The sequence below is a fragment of the Neoarius graeffei genome, chromosome 8 (genome assembly GCF_027579695.1).
Source record: "Neoarius graeffei isolate fNeoGra1 chromosome 8, fNeoGra1.pri, whole genome shotgun sequence".
Lineage (NCBI taxonomy): Eukaryota > Metazoa > Chordata > Actinopteri > Siluriformes > Ariidae > Neoarius > Neoarius graeffei.
In genome coordinates, this window is record NC_083576.1 from 74,060,979 (window position 1) to 74,075,383 (window position 14,405).

Genomic DNA, 14,405 nt, shown 5'->3' on the forward strand with positions numbered 1-14,405 from the left:
TAGTCATACTTCCACAGTCTGAAGTTATCTCAGATCATCATCTCATTCAAAAATAACCAGGTCTGAGATAAAATCTGCAAATTCAGAAAGAAACTCAGAATATGGTCCCGGGGGGCCTGTAAATAATAAGTAACGGAATTAACTGCATAGACTTATTTTTCGAGGCTACATACATTGTTCATATGAAGAACTTCAAATGTATTAAATTTATAACCAGGTTTCTGCGTTACACCTCGATAATCATTATAAATAACCGCAACGCCTCTTCCTCTGCCAGTTAGACGAGGCTGGTGTATATAACTGTATCCAGGAGGACTCGCTTCATTTAATGCTATGTATTCATTTGGCTTAATCCATGTTTCAGTTCAACAAAGTGCATTCAACTCCTGATCAGTAATGAGTTCATTAACCATTAGCGCTTTCGATGTAAGAAATCTAATATTTAATAGCCCCACCTTTAGATCACAGGTGCTGACAGCAGCTGTACAGTCAGTATGATCTAATTTTATATTGATTAGGTTACTGGAACAAACTGAGTATTTCTACTTTTTTGTTTAGCTCGGGGAACAGACACAGTCTCAATGTAGTGGACCCTGAGTGACGACTCTGTGCAGCTAGCAGATAGTCGGTTTAGCCTGTTTGTCTGCTCCCTGGCCTTGGCTCTGGATTGTCAGAAATTAACTAGGCCTGTTCGGAGACTATGACCTATGCTGCAGGAAATGAGAGCAGCACCTTCCCGAGTGGGATGGATACCGTCCCACCCTAACAGGTAGTCAGGCGGTATTTATTTATATTTGGAGGCTACTTTGCAAAATTTGCCAAGTCTTGTTTTTGGTAATAATATACAAGTTGAGATATAAATTCATAAATCTGGACTTGTTGTAATGGTTGTAGGCTGCTGTTTCATAGTTAATTATGCAGGGGAACTTTGCGCATAAAAAGAGCCCTGAAACCACATATAGGAAATTGGTATAAAAGTATTACATCATTAATATGCAATTATTATCATCCATAATAGGTGTTATTTGTGGCACACAACCTTTTTACTCAGGTCGAAAGTATGGTTCATACAGTACATTAGATACCCATTTCACCCTAAAAGGACCTAAACTACTGAGTGGGATCAGTTCGAACCTCAGAGGTGGTGTGCTGCGCTGCTCAGTCTATTCAACTGGCATAACTTTTTGCTTTTAGGAGTTTGTTACTCTATAGATTCTTTATCTAAAAGTATGTTTGTTTCAAGATTGATGAAAAGAAAAAAGTGTTTAACGAGGTGACTGATTTGTTGCAAAAATATTTCAGCAAATTAGTCGCTTCTTTGTGTGTCTATCTTTGCATGCTTGTCTCAGATGTCTGCCATACTTAAGAATATAACTCTTTCTTACAAATTGTAGATAATTAGTGACCCTGTTAGTTATAGAGTTACTGAAATGTCTGATGCTCATCTGTCCATGCACTCTCCATACAGAACAACAGACAGTCCAGCGGATACAGAGGAAACTGACATTGTCTAGTTGTGAAAGTGACATTGTTCACTTTTGAACATAGTCCAGTGGCTGTTCTGGTTATAATATGTTACCAAAAACTGCTTTTATCTTCGTGTTTTGTGTTTGAATCGTTAGGCAAAGTGTTACTTCTTGATGTAGTTTGGACATTAAAAAAAAAAAAACGAAACTGCTAGTAGCTTAGTAATAAACGCATCACAGAAATTTCTGAAATGAGAGATTGTGAGCCGATTTCTGGAATGTAGACAAGCTATAAATATTCTCAAGTTCTGTAGCAATAGTGTAAAATATTTCTGGCTTTTTTATGTTCTCTATGTACTTAAATGTCTCGTTTTAAACTTAACTTGATAAAGTTAGTAAATGAGTAATTTAAAAAAAAATACAGATGTCATTTGTGATAGGAAAGTCCCAGCAAAAGTGAAAGGTAAGATATATAAGACAGTAGTGAGGCCAGCTGTGTGTGGATTGGAGACCGTACCCTTAGCGAAGAGACAGGAGGCAAAGTTGAGGATGTTAAGGTTTGCGATGGGAGGTTGGACAGGATAAGGAACGAGCACATCAGAGGGACAGCACATGTGGAGAGCTTGGGAATTAAGCTAAGAGAGATGAGACTGAGATGGTATGGGCAAATCCTGAGAAGAGATGCAGAGCATGTTGGAAGGAGAATGTTGAGGATGGAGCTGCCAGGCAAACGAAAACGAGGAAGGCCAAAGAGGAGATACATGGATGTGGTGAGAGAGGACATGAAAGTGGCAGGTGTGGTAGAGAAGGATGCTGAAGACAGGGAGCAATGGAGACGAAAGATCTCCTGTGATTACCCCTAATCAGGAGCAGCCAGAAGAAGATCTATAAAGCCCACACTGTTTTCAGAGCACCACCTGGACAACCAGCAGTTCAGCGACCATAACCATACACCTAGAGTTCTGTTAGCTACTCAAAAGCACTTAGTGTACAGTATGTATTAACTGACCAAAAACATATAAAAGATAATTGCACTTAAAAAAAAAAGTTACATTCAACCATGTTTTGCTGTACAATCTCACCTAGGTATTATAGATGTGTACATAATAAAGGAATAAATAAAGCCAAGGAGGACCATAGGCTGCGTATAGAGTCCCACCTGTCCAGCAACAACACACAGGAGGTGCGGCAGGGCATACAAGACATCACGAACTTCAGAGACTGTGATGCGTCAACTGGAGACTGGAGTGCACCGCTGGCAGAGGAGCTAAATTGCTTCTTTGCTCACTTTGAAACATCTCAGCAGCACTCATCTGCTCCAGCCCTGCCCCCACCACCATACAGTTCCTACACCACTCCATTCACTGTACAGGAGCACAATGTCAGACGGGTGCTCCTGGCAGTGAACCCCAAGAAAGCTGCTGGCCCAGACGGTGTACCTGGTAAGGTGCTCAGAGCGTGCGCCCACTAGCTCGCCCCTACCTTCACCAGGATCTTTAACCTCTCCCTGGCTCAGGCAGTCATCCAGCCCTGCCTAAAATCAGCAACAATAATCCCAGTGCCGAAGAAGTCTCCCGTCACCAGCCTGAATGATTACCGTCCTGTGGCCCTCACCCCGGTAATCATGAAGTGCTTCAAGAGACTAGTTCTTCAGCACATCAAGGACCACCTCCCCCCAGACTTCGACCCCTACCAGTTCGCATGTCGCACGAACAGATCCACAGAGGACGCCATCGCCGTAGCTCTCCACTCTGCGCTGAACCACCTGGAGCAGCAGCAGAGCTACGTCCGCATACTCTTTGTGGATTACAGTTCAGCTTTTAACACAATAATCCCGGACATCCTTATCAGAAAACTGGACACTCTCGGCCTCCCCCCCTCACATGTGCCTGGATAAAGGACTTTCTTACCAACCGGCCCCAGACTGTGAGACTTGGCCCCCACTTCTCCTCCACCCGCACGTTGAGCACCGGCTCTCCACAGGGCTGTGTGCTGAGCCCCCTCCTGTACTGCCTCTACACCCATGACTGTAGTTCGACCCACAACAACAACCTCATCGTCAAGTTTGCTGACGACACCACAGTGGTCGGACTCATCTCAAAGGGAGACGAGGCAGCCTACAGAGAGGAGGTCCTGAAGTTGGCAGCCTGGTGTTCAAAGAATAACCTCGCTCTGAACACCAAGAAAACCAAAGAGCTCATCGTTGACTTCAGGAAGCACAGCACTGACCTAGCCCCCCTTTACATCAACAAGTATGTGGAGAGGGTCCACACCTTCCGGTTTCTCGGCGTCCTCATCTCCGCCGACATCTCCTGGTCAGAGAACATTACAGCAGTCATTAAGAAGGCTCAGCAGCGGCTACACTTCCTAAGAGTCCTCAGGAAGCACAACCTAGACTCCAACCTGCTGCTGACCTTCTATTGCTCATCCATCGAGAGCCTGCTGACGTACTGTATCACAGTATGGTACGGCAGCTGCACTGCTGCAGACAGGGAGAGGCTCCAGAGAGTAGTAAAGGCAGCACAGAAGATCATCGGCTGCCCTCTCCCCTCCCTGATGGACATTTACACCTCCACCTGCCTTAGCAGAGCTAAGAACATTACCAAGGACAGCTCCCACCCTGGCTTTGATCTATTTGACCTGTTGCCCTAAGGGAGGCGCTACAGGTGCATCAGGACAAAAACAAATAGATTCAAAAACAGCTTCTTTCCAAAAGCCATAACCACCCTGAACTCGAATATGCTCTGACTTTATAGTCAGGGATGTGAGTGACAAATTTAAAAAAAAGAGGAAAATTTTTAGGCTCAACAGACGACCCCGAAGTTGTCGTGGGGAGGGTATGGGAGGGTGCGCCCTCCCATTGGTGGGGGTCTGGGGGGTCTCCCCCACGAAAATTTTTGTAAAAAGGACTTAAAATGGTGACATTTTAAGCACATAAAATGTAAAATTTCTAACATAATACACCTGCAGAAAGTCAAGTTTCAAGCTGGTGTTAGGTTTGGATGTATGCTCCACCAAAAAAATTTGGAATATTTTCAGACAATTTCATTAAAGTTCCTGCATTTGTGCAGTTAAATCCGTCATGTTTCAGGTTTGGGGTGCCGTGTCTGGCCTTAAGTCTGAAAAATGTTACCATTGATACCAAACTACCACCCAGGGGCGATTCTAGCATCTGATCTGCTTAGCCCCCAGAGCTGACAGAGGCACCTGGCTTGAACGACAGTGTTTCCACGTTTATTCCGCATTTAGACTAGACTTAACTAGACAAGAAGACTAGACAAGACTAGACTTATGTAATGTTTTAACAGAAGCTGACCCAATAAACTATGATATCTACACATTTACAACCACTGACACAAATATTTACGTTATATTTTTAACTAAACAAGACCTACTACTGCATTTGTAATGTTGGAGCTATTCATTTTGAACAGTGGTAATTGTTAATTAATGTGTTATTGTGTATTGTGTAATAGTGTGTATTATTATGATTTTACATTAGTTTATATTTTTTGTTATATTTGTTATATTTTGGTAGTGTTCTTTTGATAGTCATTTGTTTAATTGTTTGCTTCGTGCATGTACGTTTCAGTGTCTGTTTTGATTAATTTGCTAATTATTATGATGACCCAGACAATGACCAGGGTTTGGATTTGTGAATGATAAGCAAACGTAAACGCTATGTTACATTAAATAAAATTGACTAACACACGGTGGTCTAGCCAGGCCCGGCGCCAGGAACAGTTTACTAAGGGGGCAATTAGAAATCGCAAGGGGGCAAATATTTTTTCATATAGCGTGTAGTAGTGATGGCGGTCTGACAACGTGTTTCAAACAATTAACTGCGCCAACCACAAAACCACGGCCCCGAAGGTTGCTTTAGTCCGGGAAAATCATGTGACATATTACCAGGGCAGTTGCGCTTTATCAGCACCCGTGCCCACCTGTTACCCCTCCCCTCCGATTTTCTCACAGACACGCGGTACAACCGGAAAGATGCCAAACATAAAACAACACACACAAACCTACAGGCAAGTCCTTTACATTTAAAATACATACAAATAGCTCCGCGGCATGAAAACAAAACGCCAATGCAAGTCTAAGGTACTTGGCTCGGCGGCCAAAATCATAATTTAAAAAAATCAACAGACCCCGCGGCTGCACCAGTAATAGCCTTCCTGACCAGTGTTGCCAGATTGGGCGGTTTCCCGCCCAAGTTGGGCGGTTTCAAGTGCATTTTGGCGGGTTTTGAACATATTTTGGGCTGGAAAACGTCAGCAGTATCTGGCAACACTGTTCCTGACTCGCACCGAGTCAACGCTAACCACTTAATCCGCGATCCCGGTTTAGGCGTGTAGGGGACAAAACACTCTGAAGTGATGAATTTTCACCCCCGCTGCATGGGGGGTGACGTCAACGACACATATTCTTACGCTATTTGCGCACAAAGCGGACCATATATGAACACAAACACCAACATAAACAGAGATAAACTTAGTGTAACGGTGTAAATAATAAGTTTTCTTTCCCTTGCTTATTTTTTTTTATTTTGAAACTTCACCAATTCCTGATTTGTCTCTTTAATGTTGTCTAAATGAATACACTGAGAATGTGAACCTGTACTGCCCCTTTAAGGAAATTATTTCCGTTTTCTTGTTCCCATGGTTTTTCCTCAGTCTGTGATTGCTGTGCTGAGGAAAGGCTACTCCCGTATGAAGATTGCATGTCAGCCTTTTCTTTTCTTTTGTTTTGCTACGTACAGATATTGCTTTACGCTAAATAAAGCAACCAGTGAGAGAATCAGTGTCCGGCCATTCCCTGCCTAGTTCACAGCACAGCCACTACCAGACAGAACACAACGCAACGCACAGTCCCGTTGCAATGGTGCCGTGACCTTCAGGATCGCCTTCAGATCGACGTCAGTTCGTTCACCGTGGGAAAGCTGCGCAGGGTTTTCTCCTTGCGTGGCATTGAGGTATTATTTTTTTTTTGGACAGAGTGACTTTTATCGATCAGTATATTTTTGAGTTTTGTGCATCGCCGTGGACTGAGTTTGATGCGTGCACACAGTAAAGACTTTGGTTAATTTTGCTTTGGGTGAAAGAAAAAAAAAAGAAAAAACAAACAGTTTAAATGTTGGACAAGACAGGCTGCATAGCCGATCTGTTAAGGTGTTTGAATATATGCTGAGTTGTATCTTTTGAGATTTCCATTACATATGGTGTTTTGTGCATTTGATATCTTTAAGGGATTTTGCATATAGCATTTTTTTTTTCTCTTATTTTTTTTCTTGTCTGTGTGACTTGATTGCTGGGATAATGGCAGAGGGAGTGACATTTACTGTTGGGGAAGAGAAAGGCAAAGATGATGACTTTCAAAGCCAGATAGGTGTGGGGAGGGGATATTTTCAGTATCCTTTTGAAACCAGTACACCAGGGCCAGGAAAGAGACCATTAGCTGAACCTGTACTTACCTCCACAAGATATGTAGAACGTCCCATGTCAAGACAAGATCAGAACACAGACATAGGTGCACTCATCACAGAGATAGCTGAGAAATTAGGCCAGTCCATCGCAGCACAGCTACAGCCTGATAGGAGCGCACACAGTCCTGAACAGCCCTCAGAAGTGACACTGTCCAATGTTAAGTTGGTCATGCATTCTGATGCAAGGGAGCCCCCTATCTTTAGGGGCGATGCCTCAGACAAGTTCACAGTTCATGAGTGGGAGACTCTTATGACCATGTACTTGAAGAAACGGGCTATCCCAGTTCATGAGCATTCACAAGAAATTCTGGCTAAGCTTATGGGCAAAGCAGGGGATGTGGTGAAGATAAAGTTGCGCAACGCATCTGTTGATCATACACAGAATCCCACAGTGATCTTTGACATATTGAAACAGCATTTTAGTGTGCACACATACTCGAACATGCCATTAGCTGATTTTTATAATACCCTTCCAAAACAAGACGAGGACGCCATGGAGTATTGGATCAGGCTTAACAAGACAATGGATATTGCAATCCAGTGTCTGAGAAGGCAAGGGCGTAGCATTGAAGACCCGAACCATGAGGTCAGCATGATGTTCACTAAGCACTGTCCTGACCAGTCACTTGCAAATGTCTTCAAGTTTAAGTCTGCAGACAAATGGCTAGCCAGTGAAATTCAGGAACGGCTTGATGAGCATATGCAGGACAAGAAGAGTCGTGCTTCTGTTAAGTCAGCTCAGCCAGATACAGTGAAGTGCAAGGCCCATTCGCAGTGCCAGGCACCCTTTGTTGACAGTGGGCCTGAGCCAAGACCTCCTACATCTTCAATGCATTCTTCAGTGTCTTCTGCAGTTAGTGCCGACAACGACTACATGAAAAGCTTGGTGGGATTGCTGGATAGGTTAGTGATGCAGCAAAGTCAGATACCTGTCAATGTCAGCAACCAGGCTGCTGCGCCTGTAGCTTTCCGTAGGCCTTGCAGAGTCTGTAGCAAACTCGATCACTCCACAGTGTCACACTGCAGACGGGAGAATAGGTGTCTGAAGTGCCTTGCACCTGGACATTGGAAGAAAGATTGTACTCAGCGCTTTAGCCAGCAGCGTGCTCCACCTAGTGCGCCTAGTGGCAGGGCAGAGGGGCAGAACCAAAAGTTAAACTACTGAGCCCACACCTTGAGGGGGGTGGTGTGGGTGAAAAGACTGAATCCCTCAATGAAGATTCTGACTTGATTAGTGTGTTTGAAGAGAGTATGGCTAATGCAACTAAGGGGTCAAAGGTCATCATCCAATCTAGCCAGAAGATCCAGGCATTCAGTGAGCTTTTCTATATTCCTGTTGTTATCAACCACCAAGTCCAACTTGAAGGCATGCTAGACTCAGGCTCCATGGCGTGTACCATCAGTGGACCGGCAGTGGAGAAGCTTAGATGCGCTGGTGTCTTGCCTGAAAAGCAGCATCCGGAGGAGAACATTGTGCTAATAGGTTGTGGGGGTCGGCAAACTCAACCAGAAGGGCTTTATGAGTTAAAGATCCAGATTTATGGCACATGCTGCATCGTACCCACTTTAGTTGTCCCATCTCAGCCAGATGACCTCATAATTGGGTCAAATGTCATCAAACACCTGATGCATGATTTAAAAAGTGACAGTAAATATTGGGACATTGTGTCCAGTTACAAACATCAGTCTAATCCTGACATTGACCACTTTTTGTCAATGTTTACCAGTGTTGAGCAGTGGAAGGGGCAAGAGATTCCTGAGAAGGTTGGAACGGTTAAGCTTACCCAAGCAGTCACTCTCTTGCCCAGACATGAACACCTTGTCTGGGGCAGACTTCCTCCCAATGTGCTGATGTCACCAGGTAGCACAGTTATGGTGGAGCCGACTGGATCCAAAGCTCAGCCACGGGGTGTCCTTGTTGGCCGTCTCGTCACACCTCTATGGGGTGACAGGTGGGTGCCCATGACCGTCGTGAACCCTTCAGAGAAACCTATCACATTGAAAAGAAATTGCAAGATGGCCGACGTGTATCCATGTTTGGCATTAGAGGATTTTGATGTCTTTCAGGGCTTACATGTCGTCTCAGAGAAACAACAGCCAGACCCTTCTCACGGTTCATGTTCTGGCTCCCAACCTGCAGCTGCGCTGGCAGAGTTAGGCTTGGCTGACATCAAGATCGACTCCTCTCACATAAGTGAAAGTTGCAAGAATGAGCTTGATCAGTTACTTGCAGAGTTCCAGGACATTTTTTCAAAACATCCATTGGACTGTGGTGAAGTTAAGGAGTTCACTCACCGCATTCGTCTGACTGATGACCGACCATTTCGCTTACCATACCGGAGAGTGCCTCCCGCACATTATCAGAAGCTGAGGCAAGTGCTTACAGAAATGGAAGAAAGAGGAATCATTCGGAAGTCCACAAGTGAATATGCATCGCCTCTGGTAATGGTGTGGAAAAAGGATGGGGGTCTACGAATATGTGTCGATTTCAGATGGTTGAATGCACGAACTCTGAAGGATGCTCACCCGTTGCCACACCAATCAGATTGTCTGGCTGCTTTGGGTGGCAACTGCTTCTTTAGTATAATGGATCTCACTTCAGGGTTTTATAATATCCCTATGCATGAGGATGACAAAAAATACACGGCATTTACAACACCTCTTGGATTACACGAATATAATCGCATGCCACAAGGACTATGTAACAGCCCTGCTTCCTTTATGAGGATGATGATGGGAATCTTTGGGGATCTGAATTTCTCTAAGCTGTTGTGCTACCTCGATGATCTTTTAGTCTTTGCACCCTCAGAGAGTGAGGCTTTGTCCAGATTGCGCACAGTGTTTGAGAGACTGAGAGAGAACAACCTAAAATTGGCCCCAAGGAAATGCCATCTATTGCAGAAGGAAGTGAGGTTCTTAGGGCATGTTATTAATGTGGAGGGCGTATCTGTGGACCAAGCAAAGGTGGAGGTCATTAGCAACATGCCTGTACAGAGTCTCATGGAGCATGATGGGTGTACACCCTCAGTGCGGAAGATTAAGTCTTTTCTTGGAATGGTATTTTACTACCAACATTTCATTCCTAACTGTTCTGCAACCGCAAAGCCTTTGTTTGCTCTTACCGCAGGACAGAAAAGGAGAGGACGCTTGACTAAAGACAAGAAATTCCAGGGGGTGTATCGCAAACTTACTCCAGCAGACTGGACAGAGGAGTGTAATGACGCCTTTAATAAGCTGAAAGCCATGCTGCTCGATTGCGTAGTCCTTGCTCACCCAGACTTTGAGCGGCCTTTTATCCTCTCAATTGACGCTTCATTGGATGGACTAGGAGCGGTCCTTTCTCAAGTGTCTGAGGGAGAATCGAAAGCCAGGCCGATTGCTTTTGCAAGTAAGACCCTTAGTGCATCACAAAGGAAATATCCTGCTTATAGACTGGAGTTTATGGCCCTGAAATGGAGTGTGTGTGAGAAGTTCAGCCACTGGTTGAAGGGACATAGCTTCACAGTCTGGACGGACAATAACCCACTTACTTACCTTCTGACAAAGCCCAAACTGGACGCCTGTGAGCTTCGGTGGGTGTCCAAACTTGCCTCCTACTCCTTTGACCTCAAACACCTCCCTGGCCAAAGAAATGTGGTAGCCGATGCATTAAGCAGAGATGTGTTCACCAGGCCAATTAGCCAAAGATTGTTAACGGAGTCCTATGAGTGTCTTAGTCAGGAGGCTAATGAGGTGGGAGAGGAGTCTATACAGGATGCTTTTAGGGTCAGCTCTCAGTCTCAGATCCTTGAGTCAGTCAACAGTCGTCCGTCCAAGTTTGTGTGTGGTGCTGCTGAAATGAGAGCTCTCTGTCAGGCCCATTGTGATTCGATTGACGCTGCAGAGTCTCGGGCAATGTGTGTAACTCAACACCTGCAACAGCTGACAAGTTGTCAAGATGCACTGCCCATGATCTCTGCTCAAGAGCTTCAGCTGAGCCAGGAGCAAGACCCATACATTTCAAAAGTACTGCCTTTTGTCACTGCAAGAAAGCGCCCAAGTAGGCGAGAAAGGCATGGCGTTCACTCCAAAGTCCTTAGGCTGTTTAAGCAGTTTGACAAACTGGACATCCGAGACAATGTTTTGTACAGGGTGCTAAAAGACTCTGTGTCCAAGCAGAAAAGATTTCAATATGTGTTGCCTGAGAGCTTCAAGGATAAGGCATTAAAGGGCCTTCATGATCTTGCTGGACATCAGGGACAGGACCGAACTCTGTCACTCGCGAGACAGCGCTTCTACTGGCCTAACATGGAGAGCGACATCAGAGAATATGTCCGATGTTGCCAGAGATGTGTTGTCGCGAAGTCGCCAGATCCTGCTGCTCGTGCCCCTTTGGAGAGTATCAAGAGCTCGTATCCGATGGAACTTGTATGTATGGATTTTTGGTCAGCAGAGGATTGTAAGCAGCGTTCAGTGGACGTTCTTGTGGTAACAGATCACTTTACAAAGCTTGCCCATGCCTTTCCCTGCGCCAATCAGACAGCCAAACAAGTGGCCAAGAAACTCTGGGACAATGTATTTTGTGTTTATGGGTTCCCCGAGAGAATACATTCTGATCAGGGCACAAATTTTGAGAGCAATCTGATAGCGGAACTCCTCCGTCTGGCTGGTGTTGCAAAGTCTCACACGACAGCTTATCACCCAATGGGGAACGGTGCTACCGAGCGATTTAACCGTACCCTAGGTAGTATGCTTCGTACTCTGCCCCTTAAAGCAAAACATCATTGGCCCCAGCAAATTCAGACACTGACATTGGCATATAATGCTACAGTCCATGAAACAACTGGCTACGCCCCTTTCTTTTTGATGTTTGGGCGGGTTCCTAGACTGCCAGTGGACATCATGTTCAAGCCAGTCATGAATGACCAAGGGGTGGCTGATTATGATACATATGCAAAGTCTCTGCTCACTTGCTTGAAAAATGCCATGGAGATTGCACAGAAACACTCCACCGCTGAGCAACAGCACCAGACTAGACAGTACAACAAGCGTGTCAAAGGTACTCACTTGGCTGTGGGAGATCGTGTCCTAGTGGCAAATAAAGGAGAAAGGGGGAAAAGAAAGTTGGCAGACAAATGGGAGGATGGGGTCTACACAGTCATTGAAGCCAATCCTACTCTTCATGTCTATAAAATAAAGGATGTCACAGGGCATACAAGAACCGTCCACCGGAACTTGTTACTAGAGGTCAATTTTTTGCCTCTCCCTGAGAGTAATCTGGATGAGAGTGCACAAGATCATGATCAGTCTTTGATCAGCAATGAGTCTGATGAAGATTGTGACAATGATGAGGATATGTCTGCCGTCCAAGTAGCTCAGGAAAACGACACAAGTGACCTGTTGGCGGAGTCCTCTAGTTCTCCACTTGATGGCTCAGTCGTGCATCATTCACCTAGCTCTGAGACATTGCATGAGCTTAGTTCAGTAGGCAGTCCAATTAGAGCCAGTGCTGAACACTCACACACATCAGTCACATCACTTGCAGATACACCACACTCGACACATACTGATGTACCTCCTCTTGATCTACCAGATACATGTACGGATCCCAGTAGTAGTGTTAGGACCCGTGCAGGTAGATTAGTGAGATCAGTGAATAGACTAATTGAATCTATGGTTCAAAGGCCATTCCTGAAAGTTTAATGGTTTAGAGATTAACCAAGTTTTTGTTTGATACAGACTTTTACGAAGTACTTTTGGTTTGTTTTTCACATGAATAGTAATTAATGGGTATAAGGCCAAGTATTGTATGATGTAACAGGCATCATATTGACAGTATCAAATGGAATTAAGAGACTTGATCAACCTCTTATTTTTCTCTTAACCTTGAGTTTGAGGTAACCTTTTGGGGATGATTAGTGGACTAGGTCTAATTTGATCTTGAGCCAGATACCAGTATTAGATACTACCCAGATTGTCTATCAGGATATTGGTGAATTTCAGGAGGGGTGTATGTAACGGTGTAAATAATAAGTTTTCTTTCCCTTGCTTATTTTTTTTTATTTTGAAACTTCACCAATTCCTGATTTGTCTCTTTAATGTTGTCTAAATGAATACACTGAGAATGTGAACCTGTACTGCCCCTTTAAGGAAATTATTTCCGTTTTCTTGTTCCCATGGTTTTTCCTCAGTCTGTGATTGCTGTGCTGAGGAAAGGCTACTCCCGTATGAAGATTGCATGTCAGCCTTTTCTTTTCTTTTGCTACGTACAGATATTGCTTTACGCTAAATAAAGCAACCAGTGAGAGAATCAGTGTCCGGCCATTCCCTGCCTAGTTCACAGCACAGCCACTACCAGACAGATCACAACGCAACGCACAGTCCCGTTGCATTAGCCTACAAAGAAAGAAAATGGATTCACAATGTTGTGATTGAATTCGTTTAATTCGGTGGGGGAAAGACTACTCCCGTAAACTGACTGCATATTGCAGAGACAGTGCACTTGTAAGTGTACATGTAAAACCCCCGCCCGCCCCCTGTCCTTATCACAGGTCTGTGTGTGCGCGGCTGTGTCAGCATTTCACACATACACCCACAATAACTAATCCCCAGTAGTTAGGATTGATACATATGTCTAAAACAGGGTTAATATTAAATTCAGGCTTTCTGAAATAATCCTACCTTAATACAGTTGAATTCTACGATTGCAACGTAAGAATCATAACAACCAATCAGATTTGTTCTACCGTGCCAGTTTTAGTAGTGATTTATGTGAAATGTATTTTTGTGCAGTGCGCAACCACTTAATATTTCGTATTTGAAAATGCAAATTATTAATACGTCTATAATACATTATATTTTCATAAGAAAACAATTACGTGATCTGAGTCTCCGTTGAGGGGGCGGGGCTGTAGCCACGAGGGGGCGACGCCCCCTTTCGCCCCCCCATGGCGCCGGGCCTGGGTCTAGCACCGTAGCACTTGTACAGCTCTGCACAAAAGTATCTCGATATGGATGATAAATGTCGTTTTTATCATTCTGTTCATAGACCAGGGAACATCAATATTGCATTATGCATATTATTGTGTTGTGTTTAACAACTGTAACTCCAGTCCGTACCTTCACATCTCGCTATGCCAGTAATACTCAGGTGCTATTTCGAGTTCCTCATCGGCGTGGAATCCAGTTTAAAAAAAACACCATGTCGTAGCAAGCACTCGCACGGACAGGCAACCCAGTCAGAGGGGACGCAAGGAGGAGAGGGATTTTACTGGTCATAGAACTATCACGTGACAGGTGAATTCAAGAACACACACACGCCCGCGCACACATTCATTGCGCAGTGCGCAAGGGCACTTATTTCTGAAAATTACGTCCAAAAGCAGTGTTTTTGAGGGTGCTGAGCTCGTTTTTGGGGGTGCTTGAGCACCCCCAAAAATAGGCTAAACACGCCCCTGTGCAATACTTTATAATAT

The 14,405-nt window shown here is 44.5% G+C and overlaps 1 protein-coding gene across 1 annotated transcript in view; it reads right to left on the reverse strand.

The window, feature by feature from the left end:
* Positions 1 to 14,405, reverse strand: part of ldhd (lactate dehydrogenase D) — a 41,456-nt gene that overhangs the window by 26,399 nt on the left and 652 nt on the right. The window lies entirely within an intron of this gene.